This window comes from Halichoerus grypus, chromosome 4 (assembly GCF_964656455.1).
Source record: "Halichoerus grypus chromosome 4, mHalGry1.hap1.1, whole genome shotgun sequence".
Classification (NCBI taxonomy): domain Eukaryota; kingdom Metazoa; phylum Chordata; class Mammalia; order Carnivora; family Phocidae; genus Halichoerus; species Halichoerus grypus.
In genome coordinates this window covers 170,685,225-170,703,942 of record NC_135715.1, presented here as the reverse complement: position 1 = coordinate 170,703,942, position 18,718 = coordinate 170,685,225, and the positions used below count along the sequence as shown (strand labels likewise).

The window sequence follows — 18,718 nt, the reverse complement described above, 5'->3', positions numbered from 1 at the left end:
TGGGCTATCTACAAAGGGCCAGGGAACACATTCCCTGGAAGATGGGCATGAGGCTTGGCTAGGAGGGGGACTGGGGCTAAACCTGATTCCTGTACACCTGGATGAGAATCAAAATAGTGTTAAAGGCAAACTAAACACAAGGTATGAAATTCTTGCTGCTTTGGGGCAGGATGCTTACCAAGAACTGAGCTAGGACTGAACTCGCCAACAGTGGTCCAACAGTGTATTCTTTGGCCCAATGGTTTTGAAGTGATGTAGGTGCACCCTAAGGGGTCTGCAGAAAAGTCTCTTTGGGTTAAAGGAAGAAAACAGTAGAACTTGTACTTATATGTATTTTTATCTAAAAAGAAGTACATTGAAATGTACTGATATTGAATATAAGGGGTTGACAATGACACCGTCACTAGATCTATTTGAGTGAACTTTGGTAGAAGAGAACATTGTTTTCTCACATCTTGCTTCCATTAGAAGGGACTTTCTTAGGCAAACTTATAGTCTTTCCACCACTCTGACCCAGTTTGAGCAGTCTTACCTGAGCAGTCTTCTCTCTTGGGGAGGCCAGCCCTAATCTGGCAATGCCTAGACTGAATGGGTAAGTCTGCTAATTCTGGGGCCCTGTTGGTCCACTTTGCTCTCATATTAAGCTACATTCTTTAATCTAGATTTTTAGTAATTAAATGATAATTTTTCTTCCTATGCCCATATCATTTTATTTCACAATTTGTTTAAAGGAGAGGCCCCAGTAGAGATCCCAACAGTCTTTTATCACATGATAATACCAAGTTTTTCTGAGGGAGATATAGGAGTCCCACAGTTAGATGCTTTGACCATGGTACTCTCATTCATTCATTCACTTCCAGGCTCTTGCAGTTCACAGGGTATGAGTATGATTTTATGGCTATGCCAGGTGTCTTCCGCTCCTCTAGCTATACCTTCATCTTTTTCACTCTCTTCGCTGCCTGGAAAGACGGACCTTAGTGGGCTACACTGTCAGCTTCTGGTTGGTGACATTATCTGTGATAACCAGTGGCAAAAGTGCCTAATAGACACTTGCAAAAATATAATCAATCTTTTCATGGTCGAGGTAATATTTAAACAATGACTGAAATAGTAATTACTTTAAAAAAAATCTCATGCTGTGGAGGGCACATTTGGAAAAGGAACTTTTGGGATGATTTCTACTATAATTTTTTTTTCTTTTTGTAGCTGAAACAGTGTGAGTAATTCTGCCATGTTTAAAAATATCTCTCATATCCTGATACCTAGAAAATTTAAAAACAGAATTTTCTGACTTGCTTAAAAATATTTCAGTGACTTTGAAGTGTATTTGTCAAAAACAAAATAGTCAATCTTTCGATTGCTTTGTAAGAATTACTAATTGACATCAGGGAAGATGGAAACTTAAATTTACAAGCAAAATTTCAACAAAATCTTTGTGTAAACTCTTGGGCTGGACTGAAAACTAAGGATCATAATTTTTTTTTAGTGCAAGCCAATATTTCTTCCATTTGGTTCTACCTCTAATTGTGAGAGGTCTTTTTCAATTGTTAAAGGAAAGCAGTAGGAGATTTTTGATTACTACTTCAATTTCCTTACTGGTTTCAAGGTTTCTGTTTCTTTCTCTTTCAGTTTTGGTAGTTTATACATTTCTAGGGATGCATCCATTTCTTTTAAGGAGGGCACGTATTGCATGGAGCACTGGGTGTTATAGGCAAACGATGAATCATGAAACACTACATCAGGGGTGCCTGGGTGGCTCAGTCATTAAGCATCTGCCTTCGGCTCAGGTCATGATCCCAGGGTCCTGGGATTGAGCCCCGCGTTGAGCCCCGCATCAGGCTCCCTGCTCAGCCAGGAGCCTGCTTCTCCCTCTCCCACTCCCCCGCTTGTGTTCCCTCTCTAGCTGTCTCTCTCTCTCTGTCAAATAAATAAATAAAATCTTAAAAAAAAAAAAAGAAAAGAAACACTACATCAAAAACTAATGATTACTGTATGGTGACATAACATAATAAAAGAAATTTAAAAAAATAAAAATAAAAAACAGAAAAAAAGATTTTTTATTTATTCATTTGAGAGAGAGGGAGACAGAGAGAGCACAAATAGGGGGAGAGGCAGAGGGAAAGGGAGAAGCAGACTCCCCACTGATTTCGAAGCCTGACATGGGGATCGATCCCAGGACCTGGAGATCATGACCTGAACAGAAGGCAGATGCTTAACCACCCAGGAACCCCAGAATGCAACTATTTCTTCCAGATTGCCTAATTTGTTGGCATATAGTTGCTCATAATACGTTCTTATTAGAGGAAAGCATTAAAATAAACTGAACTTCTAAATAGACCTTTTGATTATTGCAGCCGAGTTTTAAACAAAGATTTTCAAAAATATAAGCTTTGATAATACAAAATAAAATAATTTAAGATAGAGAGAGCTTAGTTCTCTTAATCATTTAGTGGTACGTCACTGATCATGAACCCATAGTGATGTGTAATGTGAACAAAAATAAGCTTTCATGTGTTAAGGCACTGAGATTTTAGTGTCTAGTTATAGGAGCTATCCTCCCTTGGTAAGTACAGAAATTGGTACTTTGACATGGACTTCTGTTGTAACAAACCCAAGATAAGTGTCATTGGTTTAGAGACCAGCCAGTAGAAGGTAAGGGTATGATCCAGTAGGCTAGATGTCTAGAGAGTTCTGCTGTGCTTCAGGAAATTTTCAGTAAAATTATCGTGGGAGAACATGGAAGGCAAACCACAAATCTCCTGAGCCTGTAGCTCAGGGGAGGTAGCTGGACCTGTCAGCTTGATGGTGTGTTGGTCACCACTTACGCAAGAAAAGCACGTAGCTCAGGTGAGTTTGGGCTAATTTTCAAGCCAGGAATCGTGAGAGTAGAAAGTTCAAGAATCAAGGGCCTTCCTTGGTAGAAAAGTTGATAGCTTTGAGACGTGAAATAAAAAAATTGCCTCAAATGACACAGGGTCAGTGAGATTTCTCAAACAACTCAGCCCTTCAGTAAACATCAGAGAGGTTAGCATATCGTTTCATAGCGTAAGGTTTCAGATTGCCACTAAGTAAGAAAAAAATATGGGGACCAGAAAACAAGGAATAAACCAAGTTTAATAACTATTAAAAAAACCTTGGCACATGGAACTGAACATAAATAGATCAGAAACTTACCAAAAAAATTTTTAAAGAAATTGTAGTGCTAACGAAACCATGAGCCAGGGCTAAAAAAAGACCTTAAAATCACCCTTGGAGAGGAAGAGAGATATGAAAGCTGCACAGTCCACAAGGAGAGGATATTCTTCAACAACCATTTCAGATATTTCTGTGGAAGATAATGGTTAATGAAGAAACTCAGAGAGGAGCCAAGGGCCACAGAAAGAAGAATCAGGGACAGAACAAGAAATTATTCACATCTTGGCTTATCGCCCTTCACAGGGCCTTTCCAGAAGGATTTAATAATTTCTGCAGGTCATTGACTGCTATGTGTATCCTCTTCTTCCCTTTTTTGACTGGAAGCTTTTATTGCAATTATAGTGGGAAAAGGATGCAGAGCACCAGACCCAGGGAAGGCTACATGATTTGCATGCCCCAGTGCAAAATGAAAATTTGGGATCCTTGTTCAAAAAGCAGGAGAAAGTTGCCATTGAAAGTACCTTATCCTTTCTTTTACAGTATGTTTTAACTTATCATGGTATTTTAAATTTGTTAATTAATGTCATTCTAAACAAAGAAATGTTTAATTTTACTATTAATGTTTTTATTGTGCAATGCCAGTTTTAAATGCAAATATAAAAGCATTTAATTCAAATGTGGAATTAATGAAATTATACAATTCGTACTTTGTGGCATGCATATGCATTTTGTTCTTACCAGAGAAGTGGAAATGCTGCACACAATAATGTGACTGTTTTTATTTTGTTTGTCCATGTGCGCACATTCTCTCAATACTCTCTACCTTTGGCTTACTGATGAGTAAGAAAGGAATGAAAGAAGGAGCTATGGTTGTTCCATCTTTCTCTTTCCTTCTAAGACATCATATTAGTGTAAGTGTTTGGCTAATACAGGGAAAGATAGCATAAAGAAAAGGATATAATAGAGTTCCTGGATCTTCTGTGTTTCTTAGAATGCCATTGCCTTCTTTCTGTGTTCAAAGCAAGTTTTTAGTTCAAATGGAAAGCATGGTCTCTCAGGGCTATCAATGCCCTGCTTACACAGCCACAGATACAGCATGCTTACCTTGTACTCAACATTGAGTCTTGCTAAACTCCCAAGCATCATAGGTCCACCAGCATTCTGCACTCATGAGCAACACAAACTGCATACAAATGGGGCAGCAAGGAACAAAGGACACACATATTGCACATACGTGCTGTGCTCATGTGCATGCTCCATTATCCCGCTGGATTCATTTGTAAAACACAAGTTCAACAGTAATATTATTAGTAATTTCATGAAGTGAGAGCAGAACATTAAACCAACTGCAGGGACCTATCTGAGTGTGGGGACTCATATAGCCACACACACCACATACTCATGAGACCATTCCTTCCCGGATTTGAGAGAGCCACAATACACATGAGCCCGGAGATTCTGGGCTTTGAACAGATTCAGTGACTGGATGGGGCCTTGGATGATCTCATTTGGGAGATGAGGACTAAGTTCTTTGTGTGGGAAAAAGAGTGGAAGAAGAGTGGAATGGTTTTCCTTTTCTCTCTTCCTCCCCCCTTCCTTCCTTCCTTCCTTCCTCCCCTTCCTTTCTCTCTTTCTTTCTTTTTTTTTGGTGAATAAAAAGATATACTGTTGTACTCACCAAACCTATTTCCTTTTTCCTTCAGGGCACACAGTTAGGCTATATTCCCAGCCTTCTTTGTTGTTAGGTATGCCATATGACTGGGGTCTGTCAAATGGAATGTGGGCAGAAAGGATGCACAATGGTTCTGTGGCTGACCCACAGAAACTTCCCTCATGATCCTCTGTTTCCTCCCTTTCCTTGTCTGCCAGGCAGATCCAGAGGAGCCAGCAGAGAACTCCAATCTCCCAAAGGGATGATTGAGCAAGTTTGGAAATGTCCTGAATCTCACCAAACACTTTGAGCAACAGATAAACTTCTAATGTGTTACATCACTGAGATATTTGGGCTTATTTATTATGAATGTTAGGCTCTTCTGAATAAAACAAACTTCCACCCTCATAATATCATCCTGAGGGCTTAAGTGGCAATAAGATAAATCAGGCTAAGGATGTCAGCTGACCTGGAGACTAGACAGACATATGGGATAAATCAGGAACGGAAAGGAGATTTTAGTGGTGGAAGTCATTGGGTGTGGGGAGACCAGTTGTTGATTACAAAAGCTGGGAATAAGGCTAACCAGGGATATGAATCTTAAATAGCTGTAAAGTTGGTAGACCATGGTAGCTGGGGGTGAGAGCTGGGTTTAAGAAGATTCTCTAAAAATCAGTGTTGTAGTCTCTGAGAGGCTTTCCATGATACCTAAGTAGCACCCCCTACCCTGACTCCTTTATTCCTTACCATGACACTTTGACATATAATACACATTTTAATAATACATTTATTTGCTGAATTAATTATTTATTGTTTTGCCCAGTATAATGTTTCATAAGATCAACTTTGTTAGTTTTATTAACCCTTGGGCCTAATATATTGCTCAGTTCTTGGCACAGAACAAGTGAATACATATATAAAAATATGCATAAATTATGCTCAATCATGGGACATTTAACATTTTAGACCATCTTTAATTGGTTCCTGACTTGGCCCCTGGTACTACGTGAATGGCTATCCTATTTCTGAGCTCAGTCTCGCTTGACTGTGTCCCTGCTTCATGCAGTTGGGCCTCTAGAATATTGCCCACCCTACTGCTCAGACCTCTTGCATTTGCCTGCCATTTTGACTTTTGCCCCCCACCTGCCCTGCCTTTGTTTAGATATACCCCCAAGGCTTTCTTCCCTTGATTTGGATGCTTTGCCTTAGGACTTTTGCCCATTTTCCCATTCCTGATCTATCTTCAGATTCACAATTCTGAGTATTTCCTACCAGCTTAGCTGACGCTTGCTTTATACCAAGGTCCAGAATCTTGTATCCTATTCCTGACATTCTGAGTCCAAGTGTGCTCAGACCGCAGCTGCCTCAGAGCCCTCTCTTTCCAAATTTCCTTAGCATTCAACATAGAACAGCTTATTCAGGCTCAAACCACCAATTATCCTGAACTAACGTAGTTCAGATGAAATGTATACCTTTAAAAATAAAATGGGACTGTTTAAGTGAAAGGGAAAAGGATTTAATATAAAAATATTTTAGCAGTGCTGAAAAAAAATATGATACGATAAGTAGACATTCATCTCAAAAAAGGGCTGGGAGGTCAGGGATTGCATGTGGACTACCTTATATCACACACAGTCCCCAATACAGTGCTATGCACACTGCAAATACTCAATAAATATTTCTTTACTGATTGCTTGGCTATTGTGACTAAAACTTCATAATTTTGACAAATATTGATGTAGCAGAACATGCCACAAAGTCTGATCCTGGTTCCAGTCCTCTTTAGCAACCTTGGCTTGCTATCCAAATGATTATGTTCTGAGGCCTCTCATAACCACATTTCATCACAGTAGTGACAGCGTTGAAGTGGCTGAGTGAATGTAGTGCCTGTTCATAAAATCATTTCAAGTAAAAGGCTTCAAGATCCTTCCAGCTGTTATTCAAATCTATATCATTATTTACTGTACAACATAAAACACCAAGGTCTCATACATTTCCTCCCTCATTGAACTAGCACCAGCCAAGCCATGTGTCAGGGCATTGAGGTACAATAAAGGCGGTCACCTCAGAATCTGTTTCTTTAAGCATTCTATTCTTCCTCTAAATTGTGAGTAATGGAATTGACAGTCTCCTGGACCTTAAGGTAATTACATTCAATAGACTAAAGCTTTGGTGTTTCGAAATGAACAGGCCACATGCAGTGGGTACAGAAAACTGGGAAGTTATTATGTATCTGTTTTGAAATAAACACTTTGCTGCTGCTGACATTCTGTAACTTTTTATCATATTTTCAAAAAAAAAAAAAGTGAGCCAAACTGGTTGCCTTGGAAATGATCATGATGTCACAGAGGATGATGACTTCTCGTAATCTATAAGCAGCTAGAGCAGATGTGCTTGTAAGAAACAAAGATCTTGTTTTCATACAAATGTTCTCAAAATAAAACACAAAGGAAGAAAAATACCCAGAGCACATAATGCAAAGAAAAAGAATTGGTTCTAAATAGAATGTTTTACAAAGTTTTCCATAAAGCTTCAGCTGCTCCTCAAAGCACGACCAGCTTGAACATGGATAACAGACGTGAAATTACAGTACTCATGAAATTAGTATTCAGGTTGCACAATCTCCCTTTTCAAAGGCTTCAAGCATACTTTATGCATGCACAATTATAGAAGCAGGTAATGAAAGAGATTCTGATTTTCCCCCTATTGTTGCTATTGTACTTAGCTAGATAAGTCTTGATAAAAATTGCTTTGTTAAAAATAAATCTAAGCAATAATTTATTAATTCTATTGAAAAGATTTTTTGCCTTTTATTATAAGATACATTGGATAATTTTTCTAAAACACACATTATTCTGTCCATGGAGATGGGTAGCAACATAATCAACTTTTAGTAAAGAATCAAAGCTCAGTAACAATTAATAATCTGCAAGCTATGGTAATTCTTTGCAATTTTATTATTTCACATCACAATTAATTTCACTTCGATTATTAGAGATTTTAAAAAAGGATATTCAAAGTTTATGACTATGACCCCCTGAAATACATAGATAGGATAAACAATATATCAAATGAATGGGTTGTGTCAAAATATATTACAATGTTTTCACTACTTCATTTTGAATTTTATTCTCTACCTTGATGGTCATTGATAACATCCTAAATTAATTCTTCGGATTCTCAAATATCTCCCACAGTAACTTCAAATATTTCTTAGAATTAACCGAAGTTCAAATAATAAAAATGAATTAATTATGATAAAGTTTTCATTCCCTGCAATAAAAAAACCTCTCCATCCAACATCCAACCTACAATATGAATTTGCCAATAACAATTTTTAAAATTCTTCTATAGCTAAGTGAGAAATATGAACTGAGTAGAAAGGAGATAACCTAACAATTCTGACAATTCCTAAAATATATTGCTCCTAAGGAAATCTATTATAGAACAATCTTTTAAATGAAAATGTAAAAGATAAGATACATTAGGCCAGAATTCTGCATTACTATTAAGTAGTAGCATACACATTTTATTTTACTTCCAATCTAATGTCCAAATTAACTTTTCATTTCATTCAAATGAAAATTTAATTTGTTAATGTCATTGAGAAATGCACAATACTAGAATTACATAAAAGAAAAACATACAAATAAAAGAGTAAAAATTAAAGGTTCACTATGTTCCCTAGCCTGAGTTAAAAGAAATTGAGATTAAGTAACAGGTGTTTCTGAAAGCTAGCCTTTAATCCTAGTTTTAGTTCTGTGATCATATTGAAGTCATATACTATTTTAAGACATAAGCTCACTTTTTAAGAGTACATAATATGAATACAGTATTCTAAATGGACACAAATGTTTGAGATGTATGGTGAGAACTGACATACTATGATAATATAACTTCTAAAGAAGAGGAATAAAAACACTCTAGAGACAGGCTGCAAAGAGTTAGAAGAAAAGAAAGTGACTTTTAATAACTGCAAAAGGCAACAATAATTTGGTTGATTTAGCCAAAGTGCAAAGACCTAAATAAAAAAAAATGGCATAGATATTTGAAAATAGAAAAAGAGAAAGGAAATTGCATTAAAAGGGCTTTTTAATGAATGAATGACTAGACAGCATTGGAATATTTTATACTACTTTATTGACAAAGGATTCAATCTCAATGATAATTTTAACAAAGATGGTACCAAGTCTGTGTAAACTGTTGTATTAAGAAATAAGACCATTATAAAAAATGATGAGCCAGTCTTTCTCTAAAATTGCTCTAATATAGTAAGGGAGATAAGATACACATGCATGAAAAACATATATTTTATTGTGAGCTAAATGAAAACATTATTAATGCAGATAGTAGATGCTAAGTTAACCTAAATGGAAATATAAAACACATATTTATAACATATGGTAGCAAAGTAGTTCAGGGGCACAGACAAAATGTGGTTTAATAATTCAACAGAACTAAAGCTGCTTATAAATAAGATATGACTTACATTGTTTTCTCATATACAAAAGTTTTTGTCTATAATTAGGTTTTTTAAATCTTTGATTTCATTAAACAATGCTTATGTCAAAATTTTCCATTTTAAAGACTCCCAACAGGGATGAACAAACAAAAACTGGATAGTTTCTTGCCTCTGGGGGAGAGATCTTAGTTTGCAAATTGTCATCAACCTTACACCCCCTACATGAGCGTGGGTTAATTTAGCTGTTTGTTGCTATGTGAGGTTTTCCTAGGCAATGACGCATATGCTCTAATTTATAGCTGGCTGAGATCTGTATAAAAAAAACCCTGAATCTGACATATTTTATTAGGAGGACTACATTTTGAAAGCACGCATGAGAAGTGTGTATTCTGATCCACGTGGCAGAGAATATGTTTATTTTTCTAATTTTTCTTTTTTAAAAAAATGGAAAAAAAAGACTTTAAAACTTGGGAAGGAAATCAATAGAAAAATAAGGGACAGAACAATTGTCAGCTTGTATGTCACTACAGTAATCAACTACTAACTGCAATCACACTAATTTCAGAATGTCCTTTGAAAAACTGCGATTCAGATTATTTGCTTGCTTAATTTATTAAAGAATAAACCTTACCGGGGTGCAGGGCTGTTCTCGGCCTTGATCAGTTACAAATATTAACTCACCTAATCCTATTTAAAAAAACTTATGAGGTAAATTCTATTATTATTATCCACTTTTAATAGATGAGGAAACAGAGATTAAGAAATTTGCCCAACTATCAAGTAACAAGTTGTAAAGCTGGGATTTGACCCTAGGCTTTCTAGATTGAAGATTTTTCATTCCTGTATCGCCAATGACACTTTTGTCAGTATCAGCTGGGTCAAATTCCTCTTGGAGCACCAAGCTGGGAAATTTTGTGTGTGTTTGGGATGATGAGTTCACAGGCTTCCTAGATAATTAGAACATTTAGTGTGCTTCCTCTTTTGCTTGGTTGCTATGAGTTCAGAAGTAAGCTTTGTGTTCAACTGTGGCTTTTTCATCACCAGAATTTCTTGATATTTTTCCTTTCCCCTTTGCTTCATAGTTTCTTTCACGTTATATGTAGTCTTTCATCTTATTGTTCTTTGAATTTACAATGAGTTAAAATTCTTTTAGGAAGTATGAGGTGGATCAATCACTAATCAACTTCTACAATAACAATTGTAGCTTCTACAATAACTACAAATCAGTCTTGAACAGAACGCCTTCATATTCTCCAATTTATAAATCAAATAACTATAGGACACTAGACATGGCTACCATCAATCATTTAAAATAAGGTGTGGGTAAACTAAACTGAAAGGTCACCTGAAACCAGTGATCATAACTTCTTTTAATATTTAACAATAAACAGACACATTTTAATTAAATTTAGCCTTTTCAAAGAATTCACTCTTTCCTTCAGTAGAGCTAGAAGAACCATTGGTCACTAGGTTGTGACCAATTTTATATGCTGAAGGTGAGGATAATGGTGATCTCTTGACTTTATCCTAGATAAAATGATGCCATGTCCTTTCATCTTTCATCAAGGGCAGTTACATGGTAGAAAATGAAAGAGTATGATTTTAGATGACTTGCCTCTATTTAGCCTGAGTTTACCACTAACTAGCTGGTAACATTGAGAAGTCATTTAAATTCTATGGGTTGAATATTACACGATTAAAACACATCTTCATTATACAATTCCAACTCTCCGTCCAGCTGGACATTTTGATCGCTCTCTTGTATTCTTTCATTTCATATGTGGAGAAACAAATATCAGGGAAATGAAGTGAATCAATCAGAGGAAAACAGTACAAAGGTCTCCTGACTTCTGGAATTTTATTAAGAAATCAAACATTGTAGGTACATGCCAGCTTTCTCCCTCTCAACCCAGAGGTAACTGCTGTTCTGAAAGGGGTATCTTTCTTTTCCATTTTATTGTACTCTTACTACATCTTTATCTATATCTATATATGTAAATAAGCAATACATAATCCAATTTTCAATGTTTAATGTAAGAAAATTCTTTTACTATTGACTTATTTCACCCAACATAATATTTTGGACTTTATCCATGTTGATCTGGGTAGTGATATATATAACTGCTATATAGTATTTTGATAAAGTGATAGACCTCAATTTGTTCATCTGTTTTCTTAACAGGGGCTTTCAACCTTTTTTGACCATGCAATCCATAAGGGGTAAGAATACATTTTATGTGGTGACCCAGTAGATAGATCTGTGTATCTGTGAAATCAAAGTTTACCTTTTTATTTATCCCTGTTGTATGTGATGTACTCTATTCTATTTCATTTTTTAAAAATACTGGTTATGACACGCTAAATAATAACCCTCTATTGGGTTACAACCTGACATTTGAAAAACATTGTTCTAGAGGAATATTTTTCAAACTGCTACAATACTTCCAATACTCTGATATTTCTCTAGGATGGGGTGGGAAGCTAGGGGTAGTGGAGTAAGTGCTGCTTAGAATTTGTTCAAGCAAGGAATGAAATAACTAAATAGGAATATATTAAGCTGATGCAACTAAATAGGAATATATTAAACCTGTGGATTGCTTAGGTACAGAAAACAAGTTTGTGAACCATGGTTTTAAGAAGTTAAGCTGAAGGGGCACCTGGGTGGCTCAGTCATTAAGCACCTGGGAGGCTTAGTCGATAAGTGTCTGCCTTCAGTTCAGGTCATCCCAGAGTCCTGGGATTGAGCCCCACATGGGGCTCCCTGCTCCGCGGGAGGCCTGCTTCTCCCTCTCCCACTCCCCCTGCTTGTGTTCCCTCTCTCACTGTGTCTCTCTCTGTCAAATAAATGAATAAAATCTTAAAAAAAAAAAAAAAAAGGCTGAATTATTATCATGAGGTAATTCTGAAAAACTACATAGATTTTTAAATAAATGATTCATATTTTAAATTGATGCTGCAAACTTACTACTTTAAGGATTCCTATGAACAGTCTATTTGTAAATTTGAATGAATATTTTTAGAAAGTGAATAAAAACCACTCACTTTAACTTAATTTAACTTTATTTGTCATGGTGAATGAAGAATGTCCATAACTCAGGGAAATGGCTTTATCTATATTTCCATAAGCTACATCAATAAGCTTTATGCCTCAGTTGCACTGCAATATATTATTTGCAGACTTAAACACAAATGACTTCCTTGAATTACAGGTCTCCTATGAAGATATTGTAATGTGGATTTCTATGTTGAGTGGAAGTAGGACCATTTCTTTTACAAAAAAATCTTGAATTCCAATATGGTTCCATGATATATTGGTCTTTTAAGGTGCATTTTAGCCTATGGCTGTGACTAGAGACATAAGAATATTTTGCTTTCAGCAAGATTGGCCATTACTATTTGGTTTTTGGCATTATTATCTGACTTAAGTACTCTACTCCTTTCATCATCAGCTCTCAGTATACAATGCTTAGCAAAATCTAAGGACTTCGGTGAGTATACCAGTCTTCATAAGATCCAGAGGTCAGAAACTGTCTTGTTTTCTTACCCTGATTTTTGAGTAAGTAATGAAGTTGACCTGACAGAGAAAGCCAAATCTGCCAAAACTCCAAAGAAGGAGAACTGAAAATGTAAAAGCAAAGGGGAAGCAAGTGTTAGGAGGCTATCATCCCAATTAGGAGCCATTATATGGCCATGATCTGTAGCAATTTAGGCCTTGTGAGTCTTTCACCTTGGAATACAGTGCTACAATTTCTGGCCACAGTGTAAAGATATAAATAATGATAGGCATATTTAACCTCTGAAGGCATGGCTGTCAATCTGACTCCAGATCAAAGGAATCAGAAGGTTGATAAGGAAATTGAAATGGAAGATGGTAGCTCCAGGTGAGGCCAACTCATCTATTCCACACTCTCAAGTCAACCAATATTTGCGGTCTCCTCTGATTCGGTAGAACACTGTTCCTCCCCCTCCCAAACCTTTCTTACCATGGTGCCTAGAACTCCTTTCTCAAGCAAAACAAGCAAGAAATTCCATCCTATGTCCTCTCACTGATTTAAAAAATATTTGTTTCCTAGGGCGCCTGGGTGGCTCAGTTGGTTAAGCGACTGCTTTCCGCTCAGGTCATGATCCTGGAGTCCCGGAATCAAGTCCCGCATCGGGCTCCCTGCTTGGCAGGGAGTCTGCTTCTCCCTCTGACTCTCCTCCTTCTCATGCTCTCTGTCTCTCATTCTCTCTCTCTCTCAAATAAATAAATAAAATCTTTAAAAAAAAAAAATATTTGTTTCCTAAATGAAAGAGCTCTCCGTTGAAGCCACGACTCCCTTTTAAGGGAGGGTGAACACGTAATTTAACATAGAAACCAGAACACTTTTAAGAGTAAAAGAGGACACTACTAATAGTTATGTCAGGACCACAGGTATAAATTGGGACTGTTATTGACAAAACAGATGTTAAGGTCACCCTACCTACAGTCCTCTCAAAAGAAGGCCACCCGTTTTCCTATAATTCACCTAACTCGGGGTTAGAAAAGAGGGTCAACATTCCCTATACAACCCAAACCATTTTTTCAGAATATTTACATTTCTGTATAATACTGCAGTTACTCTGATGTCCCTTCTTCACTGCTACCTCTTCACTACTCTTCCTCTTTGCTGTTATTTATCAACCTTTCAGGGACTAGCTCTTCAAAGACTTCAGCACCTAGTTCTATATCTTCCTCTACCTCCAAGACCCAAGGTAATCTCCTGATTATCCTATCACTTTTCTGATAATCCAACCCCTAGAAGTCATGACTTCTCAATCTCCATTCTGGATCCTGGCATTTTTTTATTCAACAGAAATATCAAATTTCTGTTCAAAGTCCCATATACTTTCATATCTCTCACTCAGCATTCCCTTTTAGACAAGTTCTTCAACCTCACTGGGACTCAAGGTCTCTATATCCCTCTACTTTTCATATTGGTCAGCACCTTATTAGTTGGTATCCTTCTCTATAAAGCTTACTCAATAGACCATTACTCTATTTCTTTTAATTAAACTCAACTTTTTGGATCCGGGGTCTTACAGCTCCCTACATGTTGAAATTTCTACACTGGGTCAATTCTGTGGTTCATATTTTCAAGATTATTATACCTGGTCTGTGAGCTCACCTATAAGTTATTACATCAATCATATCATGATCTGTTTGTGGTCACCAGCCTCAACTGGTTCCTCTATTCTGCCCATCAATCTCTCCATATACTTTTTTTAAGTTACCCTCTCTCACATTCTTCATAGCAAGTATTGCAAGCTTACTCACTTTTGTTAAACTTTCAATCCAGCCATTTTTCCCTTCAATCTCAGTAAATAACACTGACACCTTCTTCAAACCCTCCCCAACTTCCTATCACATCAACTAACAAACTTTGCAAGTACTCATCCTTTTTTGCTTCTCTTCCGTACAAGAGGTATAATTATTTCACTTGTGCTCTAGATATTTTTTTCCTGTCCCTTTCAGGGACCTCCCTTCACCAATTTTCTTCTACCTCCAAGCTCTAACTTGCTATTGACACCTTCTGATCAGCATGCTGAAATCTTAAAAAACAAAACCTCCCTCGACCCCACATCCTCCTCCAGCTCCTAGCCACTGTCTTTCCTTTTATAGCCAAACCCATCAAGATTATTGTTCTATACTCACAGCCTCTCTGTTTCCTCACACTCTCCTCAATGACTCCAATCTGTTTTCTGCTGTCATTCCTACAGGCAGCATTTGTTGCTGTTGGTCTCTTCCTTTCTTCTTCTTAGATCTACTGGTTTTCCTCTCAGATCTCTGAATGGTTCCTTTTAGGTAGCTTATCTCAAAAATGCTGTTGTGCCTCATGAATCTCCTTAAGTGGCCTGGCTTGATTGAGGCTAAAGGATTCATTGAAGTTCTAAAACAGGCAGAAGGAGACCATAACATGAGACCATGATATTCTTGAGGATCAGGAGAGAAGTCTGGCCAGATGACAAGGGTCATGTGCATATGCAAAATGGAATAAACTTAGTGAGCTTCACTATCCAGGGTCTGGCCTTTAGCTTGTGGGGTTACAGAAATTCAAGTTTATAGGTGCACCTAGGACAACTAAAAATGTTTAAACTTATAAAACATGGCTGTATGAAACCTAGAAACATCATTTATACATAAAGGAAAACAATTGTTAAGTACACTTTCTCCACATAGGAAATGACATGGAAAGTGAAAATATCACGAAGTGGCTAATGTTGGATTTGGAATTGACCAAAGCATTCTGTGTATGAAAGACTGTCTAATGATATCAGGCCTTAGAGCCTGCAGTGTCCACCTCTACATCAGGAATGAACTCTGAAAGCAATATTCCCAAAGACTTGGGAGAAGGGTACCCTCTCTCAGATGTATTAGATTGTGAAGAAAGAGGATTCTTGTTTACTATTTAACGAGTCTTCTGTTAGGCATTTATTCTCGAACGTAAGTATCAGGAGATGTCCAATTATTTTTAAAAGAATATATTATGAATGGGGTGCCTGGGTAGCTCAGTTGATTAGGCATCTGCCTTCAGCTCAGGTCATGATCTCAGGGCCCTGGGATGGAGCCCCCATCCGGCTCTGTGCCCAGCAGGGAGTCTGCTTGTCCCTCTGTCCCTCCCCTCCACCCCCCGAACCCCCCGCCCCGCTCAGCTCTCTCTCAAATAAATAAATAAAATTATAAAAAAAAAGGAATACTTTATGAACATACCAGACCCCTTGTTCATTTCATATTTTGGCTATTTCAAGATGTTTTGGGAAGCTCTTCTGCCTTAGGACATGTTATTCAAAATGTCCTAAAACAAATTTCCCCCAAAGCCACCAATTAGCTTCCTTCATAAATAGTATCTCTGTATCAAATATAAGTATTATTTCTTTTCTTTTTTGAAAAAAAAAAAACAAAACCCTGCTATGAAAGAACAAATATATAACTCCTATTACCTATGCAAAGTGGGAGAGAAAAAACTAATTAAAACAGTATAGTTTTATGTCTCTATTCCAGTATTCAATTTGTAAATTAAAACAGAGAAAAACCCTAATCTCACAGGCTTTGTTTAATGGATCCTAGCAAAATGTTCAAATTGACCTTTACTATAAACTGAGAGTTGCTCTCCACTAGAAAAAAAAAATCTGTTTCTTGAAATCAAAATGTCACTTAAGAATACCATAACCATTTAAAATCACAAGGTTCACTACACAAATTTAATCATTCATTCTTTGCACACATAGGTGAAGGAAGTCTACAAAAGGAAGGAATATGAGGCTTATGTTTCTGGGAACAATGAATCGGAAGCAAACCCTTTTGAAACAAAAGTGCAAATATGCTTGATGACCCAGAATTTAAAGTTAAGATCTTGTCTATATCTCTTTGTCACCATTAATTGATACTCAATTCTTTATGGGGTGGTTATCTTTTAATTCACTCTCAGTTGTTCTCTCATGTCTTTGACTTATTCAGAAGAGCTTGAGGAGGAAGGTGGATGGATACCTGCTGTTAAAGTATTAGACGTCAAATAGGTCATGTTTCACACAGATCGGCACTGGATTTGGTAGAGTTCTATGTTGATACCACATTTGAGTAAACTTATAAGAACATCGTGGACATTTGGGTTTTCTTCCAAGTAGTTCAATATTGGACAGTAGTTACCCAAAGGGTTGGAATTAACTGCAGCAACAATTCTGTATGACTGATAAATATATCATGGTGGTTATTACTATGGGTTTTTAGAATTTAAGACATGCCTTTGAGTCCAGCTCTGACATTATGCTATCCTGAAAAAATAATGTATCCACACTTCAATTTTTTCATGTGAAAAATGGGGTTAATATTATCTCTTAAAGATGACTATAGGGGTTAAATGAGAATGCATGTAACATGCTTATAATGATGCTTGGCATAAAGTAAATGCCTATAATGGTAATGAAGGTAATTAGCTAGTCCCACTGATACCACTATATTGAAATCAGTTGCATCATCAATCTCAAGTGCTGTAGATTCTGCGTAAGGATTTCTCAAAAATGATATATTTCAAAAACATAGTCTTCCAATGAGGCAGTTTCTGGACTATAGTTTATAGGACTTTTGATGTTATCCTTAGTCTATTAAGCGGGACTTTCCCAGGTGTCTAGTACCTCACCATGACGTCAAGTTTTAAATACCTTTTTGAAGCCTGAACATAGATGTTAGGGGGAGGGATACTGATAGTGTTATTCTCATCTTCATATATCATGTCTTGAGACAGTTCAGAATGCCACACTAACCTCTATATTAAGCTAACCTTTCTCTAAACCACAAGTCATGAAAATTGGGGGAGGTGACATTTGACTTTACTACCTGTAAATGACCTTTCTTTGATTAATTTCCCTCCTCCAAACCACAGCCGTTGTTATCAGGCAGGAAACGGCTCCCCATTTCTATCCGTGTGTGGCTTTGAATTCCCTAAGTTGTCACCATCTGGCCATAAAAAGGGGGAAGGTTGAATCCCAGGACTCTTTCCTTCACTTTCTGTTGGTAATGTGTTCTTCTATTTTCTTCAGTCTATATAGGATTGTTTAAACATGTGATTAGACTCGGCTGTACTGCGAAAGAATTTTGGTTTGCAAAGAGTTGAGGCTTCTCACAAAAACTGGACATGTAATTCCATGAGCTTTTCACAGGATTAAAAAACAAAACAAAATGGGATCACACTCCTATTGGCACTGGTTTAACTACCAAGTCTTTCCCTTGAGATGCAACCGGTCATCTGCTTTAGACTATGGATATCTCTAGCAGAATCTGACTGTTGGTATTATAGATCTTTAGACTAATATGCCCTAGTTTCACTTACCAATTCCAAAGTCAAATGATCATTTTTTGTTTTCCTTCTTATCCCCAAACGGTGTTTATTATTTTGTATCTAAATTAATGCTCAGTAGACAATGTGTTCTCCTTATTATTATCCTTTTCATTTGTAAGTTGTGTCTTCAGAAAGTTGAATAGTCTTTTTCTTCTCTTGTGCTAACACTTTGTTGGAGAGTTCAATAACCTCATTATATTTTTTACGTTCATAAATTTTAGGGTGTTTTAGAAGAATGTTCTCCTCAATGCCTTTTAGAGTTGTTTTTGAGCAACAGCTATCTACACTTGGCCCAGCTCAAAGTTCCTTCACTTTTGCATTAATAGAATTCATTTCCTCAAATGCTGAACACATCTGCTTTTTAAAGCAACCATGATATATTCTGATGGCATCTTCAAAATGTGTACTTTCATTTTTATTCAGAAAATTCTCCAGTTCTTACCCCCTTGGTCTAAGTTTAACTCCCACAATTTATAATTCTCATTTGGGATAGAGATAGCTTATCTTCTGCTCTACATCAAAATGTACTCTCTAGAAGAGATCTGATATTATTCTATCAAAGTGTGAATTTAAGTCACAATGTTACCTTTCTAGGGACATGGGTATTTGCACAAG

General features: G+C 36.8%; 1 long non-coding RNA gene across 1 annotated transcript in view; it reads right to left on the bottom strand.

Annotated features, from left to right (window-relative positions):
- The window catches only part of LOC144381653 (uncharacterized), a 50,474-nt gene extending 47,550 nt beyond the window's left edge, over positions 1-2,924 (bottom strand). Inside the window, exon 1 of the long non-coding RNA XR_013447362.1 lies at positions 2,826-2,924. This is a non-coding gene — a long non-coding RNA (uncharacterized LOC144381653). The remainder of the gene's footprint in view (positions 1-2,825) is intronic.
- Between the last annotated feature and the right edge of the window lie 15,794 nt (positions 2,925-18,718).